The sequence below is a fragment of the Gasterosteus aculeatus genome, chromosome 10 (assembly GCF_964276395.1).
Source record: "Gasterosteus aculeatus chromosome 10, fGasAcu3.hap1.1, whole genome shotgun sequence".
Taxonomy (NCBI): domain Eukaryota; kingdom Metazoa; phylum Chordata; class Actinopteri; order Perciformes; family Gasterosteidae; genus Gasterosteus; species Gasterosteus aculeatus.
In genome coordinates, this window is record NC_135697.1 from 613107 (window position 1) to 620401 (window position 7295).

The 7295-nt window shown below is 43.6% G+C and overlaps 1 protein-coding gene across 24 annotated transcripts in view; it reads right to left on the bottom strand.

The window, feature by feature from the left end:
• epb41a (erythrocyte membrane protein band 4.1a) overlaps positions 1–4580 on the bottom strand; it is a 41307-nt gene extending 36727 nt beyond the window's left edge. For 17 of the 24 annotated variants that reach the window (XM_078081246.1, XM_040188572.2, XM_078081247.1 and 14 more), the window contains exon 1: positions 4312–4445. The gene's annotated coding sequence lies outside the window, so the exon portion shown is untranslated. Of the gene's footprint in view, positions 1–4311 lie in introns of all 24 variants that reach the window. The other 7 variants (XM_078081243.1, XM_078081244.1, XM_078081239.1 and 4 more) reach the window with 3 other exon arrangements.
• Between the last annotated feature and the right edge of the window lie 2715 nt (positions 4581–7295).

A 7295-nucleotide genomic window follows, 5' to 3' on the forward strand; every position in this document is an offset into this window, starting at 1 on the left:
CATACAATAATCTACAGCGTGGAGGATGGTATAAACTATTCAGATGAACTGCATGAAAACTGCAGGACTGTATTAAACTCTATGGAGTTGGTAAAAGCGTCTGGATGATACCTCAGGCTAACCAGCAGCCAATTGGATAACCAGTTGGCTTAGATCGTGCCACGATCTCTCGGTTGGACGCCAACTAATTCACAGGCGTTCAATCTCAGCACCGGTCTGTCTGTCTCCGGTGAGCAGCAGTTTCATTGGCTTTCGCAAGACAGCGTGGGTCAAATGTTGCTTTGCTCCATTGGCTTTTTTGCGTCTTTGGCGTCTGTGCATTGACTTTGCATGGAATCTTGGTTCTTGGTCATGTACATTAATTATATATATTCCCAGATACACTCAAAATACTGGAGGCTTAGGACCTGACTAACTGACCCGGCAACTCATCGGCAGATTTCCAGTCATCAGGGAACCAGCTGGGCTCAATGGACACTTTAATCAAATGAGCAATGGCTCGAGTCGAAGTGTATTTGGTGTCAAATTGAAAAGATTCTCTACATTTGGACCTTTTTAAGGAACTTGTGATTTTGTTAACGTGAGCCTCGTTGGTCTGTACCAGCTTGAAAATGTGGCCTGTAGCATCTTTCCCTTTGGTAAATCATATGTCCAGCATACTTGGCAATAAATCTGAATTGCCCTCCTTTGTGCAGCTCCTCTAGTCTTCATCGGCTTCCAGAAATTCTATTGAACTACCCTCACATTAAATGTTTCCCTCACAGAGTTGATTCTGGGAGTAAAGTTGTTACGACCATAACCCAATTTATGGGTCCAGGTCAAGCTGTTAATTTCACCTGCTTAGCTTAGTTATGCACTGAAGGATCTTTGTCTTACTAAACTAAAATATTCATAACTATTTTTATCAGTTTAGAAAAATTAAAAATGGATTCTTGAACATTTTATTTTAAGGTTTTAAGTCAAATGCATTTTTTAAGTAAAAACATACTGGTATACGTGGTTCCGTAGGTAGCCTGTGAGCTTAAGGGTTGAAATCCGCTTTAAAACTAATCGGGCCTGTGTGGGATTAAAGGCTGCTGTGTGCTGGTGTCTGGATGTGTATCGGTCGCCTCTGGATGCACACAGGGCCGCTGTGCGGGCAAATTGGCCTGACCTCATCAAATCACAGGTTGATCAAAGATCGCAGTGTAAAGCCCCAACGCAAAAACGGCTCAGCAACAACAGTGTGGGCCGTGTGCCGTCACACCCTGTAGAGTTATCCAAATACGCTTTCATTCAAATGTCATATTGCATTTGCCACCGTGGCTAAACAATTCCTAAGATAAAAGCCACATAGTGGGGAGAATACCAAAGCTACGTCATAGCATGTTAGTATACTTTGTAATGCGTTCACACCAAAAGCAAAGCAAATTATTTGCACGAGTAGATTCCGTGCAAAGTCAAAGCACAGATGTGACTCTTCGCGGAAGAAGATAATTTTCAACGGGCGGCGCCGAGGACGTGAAAACTCGCTTTTTCGCCGTGGTCGAAATATTTCAACTTTGAAAAATTCAGCCGACGCTGTACGCGAAAGCCAATCAGAGTGGAGATGCTCCGCTCGTCATCACCGCCGTCCTGCTGCCAAACGCTTTACTCACACGACCAGTTGTGGTTATTTTGCTCCATTCGCGCCTGTAAGGGGCTTGTCTCTGTTACTTAATCATTTCCGCTATCCACCATGGAAATAAATAACCCCTATTTCCGCTCTTTATTTGTTGTCTGAATTTAAAAAACAATGCAGCCACTAGTGGATTTGAATTTTTGAAACATTACGTGTAACGAACAGGTGCCAAACTCCGTCCGGCCCGCAGAAGGACTTCGCTATTGTGAGAATTACACAAAGACATAAATTGCATTTCTATAAAAGTGGCTGCTATTCCTAAAAAGGCCACTGGGGGTGCCACTCTGTGAGTGACCAGCAGGTCGTTCACCAACGCAGTGCCGCTGGAACAACGAGAGGCTGGATGTGCTTATGTCTCGGACATAATGGACGTTAACTAACTAATGGATGTTTGTCCAATAATGTTACTCGTCTCTGTTGGAGCATCGTGGTCTCCGTTCTCTTCACCGGTTTTCTGTCCTTCCTGTAGCCGAGCTACAATGTGTATCTCCAGGGACCAACACTCAGTTCTTTTAATGTAAGGTTACATATTGGTCTACTATTGTACAGTAAAGCTGATGAAAGGACCTAATCCTCGAACTTTGCGCTGTATCACTCCACAACAGAAATGCGTTGTCCTATCGTCAGCTACAGGAAAACATTTTAACACTGTTACAAGTTTGACTTTGGAGTTGCCAGATAACAAAGTGAGACTCCATAGAAGACGAGCGTGACACACAGGCAAAGCAGAAGAAAAGATCTGGGTGGATTGGTTTATCTGGGTCTACAGACCTTCAGGGTGCAACCAGTTAACTAACCGTGTACACACAAACAGAACAGATGGGTTGTTTAAATAGATATAGAGTGAAAAGTCTGTTAAGCCCAGAAACTACATGAAAATACAGGAAATAGACCAGTGAAATGTTCATCGGAGGATTTCTTAACTCAATTATGAAAATCAAAAAGTTCCAGTCACCACAAGATGCTCCCAAACCCTTTAAACTAGGTCTTACATTTCTCCTTGTCATCTAATTATTCTCTAAGGGATGTAACTGAAATTCAGTTCAGTGAAATTATAAGCGATTTCATATGAATACCTACATATAAAACATGGCTTTGGTTGAACGGGGTCAGATATCGCTGTGAAATAGACAAATTTGCACTTGACTAAATAGAATGCAATGTTATATTTGAAACAACTATCCACAAATAAAATGCGTCAATATGTGGTAGTATTGTCCAAGATACAGAATGCATATAGACGTAGATATTTAGCAGAATATATAGACATGTTGTTGACACATTCAGCGTACCCAGCCTGACCCCTGATTGGGTTGCATTTAGCCTCATGACCGTCCCGGCCAGCATGTCAGCCTGTTCCGTAGCCGCTTGGTCTACAACATGCTGCTTAAGTTGGGCGGACGTCCCTGAGAGCGCATGTGAACTGATGGAGAAGAGCTTCAGTGCCGAGGCCGACCCAACACTACAGCGATGCTCCTAGTGACACAATGTGCACACGCAGGGTTCAACCCGAGGTCGACAGCCAGCGCGGGATTCTTAATCCAAATTTGACCCGTTTTGACATTTGAAAGCTGTAAGAAAATACCCCAAACGTCGTTCTTTTATACTGAAATTTGATGACTTTTCCTTAAGCGACCCCCAAAAAAATGAAAGGGGAAAATATTTTTAAATATTATATATTTGTACAGGTGATACACATTTTTTATAAAATTTGACCCGTATTTATTGAGATCAATCGCAGTGGTTGTAGGGAAGTTCATGTCTATTTGTCATGGGACAGAGGTGACAGTTCAAGGAGGGTCTCCGCTGTCTCACTTTTATGTATAATGTAAAACTGATGATGTGTAATGTATAGTATTAAGTTATTAAGGGTAAATCATACATTAGTATATCAGTAGTTTTGCTGTAGACACCCTGTGAAGGGATCCAATAGGAACAGCGTACGGCTTAAAGAGATGTTGTTGTACTGGTGTCTATTTCACGTTATTTCTATGCGCTGCACTTTGCGGACTTCAGGGGGTCCGTGCACCCCGCTGGCGCACTGGTTAGGCACCAGCAGCACCGTGCACTACACCAGCCACTCAGGTAGCGTGTCGAGGGGCGGTGACCAATCAGAGCAGTAGTCCCGCCCCCAGGACCACGTCCACTCATTCGAAAGATTCGGCCCGGACCTCCGCTGACTGAACGGCCGTGCAGGTCGGACAGTCACCGGCCTCCATGCCGGTTCTGTCTGCTGAACGGCAGCAGCAGCTGCTGTGGCGTGCGTGCGTGCGTGCGTGCGTGCGTGCCATGGTGATTATGACGACTGATACAGCAAATCATTTAGTACGTCATCCACGATTTGTTGTGTCAATAAACGAATTGTGCAAGAAAAAGACGGGCTGATTCAACAGACACAATGAATGAATGCAGATGAATGCATGAACCGTATTGAAACACACGCGCTCTCCCTGAAACGCGCAGCTGTATTCTTTCAGAATAAAAGCAGAGCTTCAGAGCAGGAACGATAAACGCCTCGGCGGGTGCACCTGTCTGCAAATGGCGCTGACTGAAAGAAATGTCAACACATTGTGCGCGAGCTGCTGCTGCTGGTCATGATGATGATGATGATGATGATGATGCTGATGCTGATGCTGCTGTCAGTGACTCACCGCTCCGTTCAGATCAGCCTGCAGAAGAGAAGATGCTCAGCGGTCAGTGCTCCTCGACACACAGAGAAACAAAGCGCGATGGAGAAGCTCCAACAATGTGTCAGGTTCCAGTGCAGCGCGGAGGAGAGGCGCGCGGTGCCCTCCGCGCTGTCTCACAGGCGCCACCAGACGGGGACCGCCTGAGGCCACCGGACACAGGATTGCGCCTTCATTTCAGATATCATGTACGGGCAGAGGAAGGAGGGTCGCTGGTTCGATCCAAGGCTCCTCCAGTTCATGTGGACGTTTCCTTACACTGTAACAAATTGCTGTAAATTTACGGTGCATTTCTAACGTATCTTACAGTATGTCACAATAACTGTAACATACAGTTAAATTTCCATCCCTTGCTTGTAAATTAACGGCCAATGTCATGCATAAACAGTTAAAGCTGTCAATTTACAAAAATAGCAGACTACCGTAATTCAACTGCATGTTACATATATTTTATGAAGTGGTGGAAATACACATACAAGTGCAGTGAATCACAGTCCATCTACATCTGTTGTAGGTTCATGTATGGAAGCCCATGTCAGCCACTGAAAAACAGCTCCTGTAAGTCACCATAATGAGATACGATGATGACTGACTTACAGGACATTACTACACATGCAGCTGTCACTTTTACCCAAAACGCCCATGGTTTGACATAATTTATGTGGAGTAATTGGGGGTTAGGTGTCTTGCTCAGGGACACTTCGACATGGCACAGGGAGCAGCCAGGACTCAAACCGCGGACCGTGTGCTGCACAGCACACCCTCCCTATCGCATGCACCACCTTCGCTGTCATTTCAGTAGCCGGAATGTAAAGATTATAAATATTTGTATTATGTGTTCATTGCCTAAAAGTTGTAGCGTAGGGGTGCGTGTTTAAAACGAAGGATAGGTTGGGCGCCAGACAGGCAAATAACCCACTTTACTTCCTGTCATTTCTTTAATACTATCGTTTGTAAAATGCACAATAATGTACCCGACCATCTGGGTACCGCTGCTGCAAAATGTAAAGTAAATCAAAGACCAAATCAGGAAGCCCATCTACTCAGGGAAAACAGCTGTATTCAAACATAAATGATATAATCCCCATCAAAACTTAAGGTACAGCAGTTCAAGAAAAACGTTAAAGCACACCAATAATAAAGTAGAAAGTCCGTCTGTTACGGAGTCCAGATCATGTGAAATGTTGTGTTATTGTGAGGACGGGGTATGAGTGTTGGGTTGAGTGGAGGGTTGGCGGGTGGGGTGGTGAGAGTGACTTTGGGAATCCGGAGAGGTGTTTCTGTGGGGACTGATCGACCCGGCGAGCCGTAGGGAAAAAAACAGTCTGCAGACTGTGGTCTGCTACAAAGTCATTTGAGTGTTAATCGTGACCGACTGCTCCTGAACGTGACGTCAGACGCGTAATCTCAGTTCATCCAGAACACCTGTCAGTTCAACATGGGAGCTTCTCATTGCCTCGTCTCTCCAAGTAACGTTGGTAAGTGTTATTTGCCTTCATGATTAACATTCTCCTTCCTTACATCTTGTTGTCTTCCTCATCTTTGTAATTTGAATATTTTCCAATGACAGTGTTTCTAAATATTTTATTTTGGTTTGTTTTACAGAGGCTCTGGATTAAGGACGCCAGCCGTTTGCTGCGGTCAATTGAAAGTGTTCCATAGCATATTGTTGCAGTTAGTTTTCCTTGATGATTTTATGATTCATGTTTTTATTATTGTATACATGCGGCATATTTTATGTTTTGTTCTTGGTTAAAAATGTCTAACATTTTTGTCTCAAAGGCATCTAATAAACTCCAGCCACTATGACCGAAATGAGTTTGGTTGTCTTTCTTTAATTTGTGGGGAATTAAATGCAAAAGTATACGGTTATGAGTAAACAAACTGTAATCCAATATACGACAACATACCGTATATTACGGTAGGGCAATGTAAATAAAACAGTTAGTTACTAGTGTCGACTGCCAGTAAATTGCAGTTAATTCACAGTAAAATTGGTACGGTATTATACCGCAAAATAACGGTAAATTCCTAGCGTCCTTGCTGCCTGTAAAATACCGTTAATTTACGGTGAAATTTTTTAGAGTGTACATTTAAGCCCTCGTTGAAGTGTTGCACATCATCTGTAAGTTAGGAACCTAAGGTTTGATATTTCATATAAATATTGTCGTGTTCTTCAACTTCTTCTGTCATTTATGATCAAATTTTTAACGCCTGTACAACCTTCAGGTGCAGGTATACTGATGGCCATTCCCATGCTCACGTCTGTCTCATACAATGGATTCAGTTTGTTTGACACATCCGGTGCTAAATGTATCAAATGTAAAATTAGATATAGAAATGGTCAAAACTAAAGTAAACCAACGACAATCCAAGCTGTGACACTGACGTTGCTCAGCGATCAGTACGTACTGATGCTCAGAAACCTCCTTATTGTTTGCATACCCATGAGACAGTGGTCATTTTATACAGTGCCTAAACTATTCAAAACATGCATTGATTCACATTATTTCCATTGAAATGTCTTCAGCTGAGGTCAAGGGACCCCTCTGAATATCGCTAGAAATGTTTCTGAGCTTGGGCGTATAATTGAGCCCTCTTACAGGACTCGTTACTGGATTCATTAGGTTCTCTGGTTCCCATTTATGAAACTGAGCGGATGGAATACAGCCTTCAAAAGCCACGTTGGAAAGTCATAATAACTTAAAGAAAATTGCTGGTGAGCCCTTGAAATGGTGAGCCTCTCCGCCTGTAAGACAATTTGTAGGGTTTAACTCTCACACAAACACTCTTTGCTGCCCCGTCTTTGCACAGGAGGGCGGAGCTTCGTATGTAATGAGGCAAGTGTGTTTGTGGAAGCAGCCAATAGGAGTAGTGCGGGGATCAGCCTGCTCCAATCACAGCCCAGAGCTACTGATCATGGTGGCCTCCACCATCAGTAACCAAGG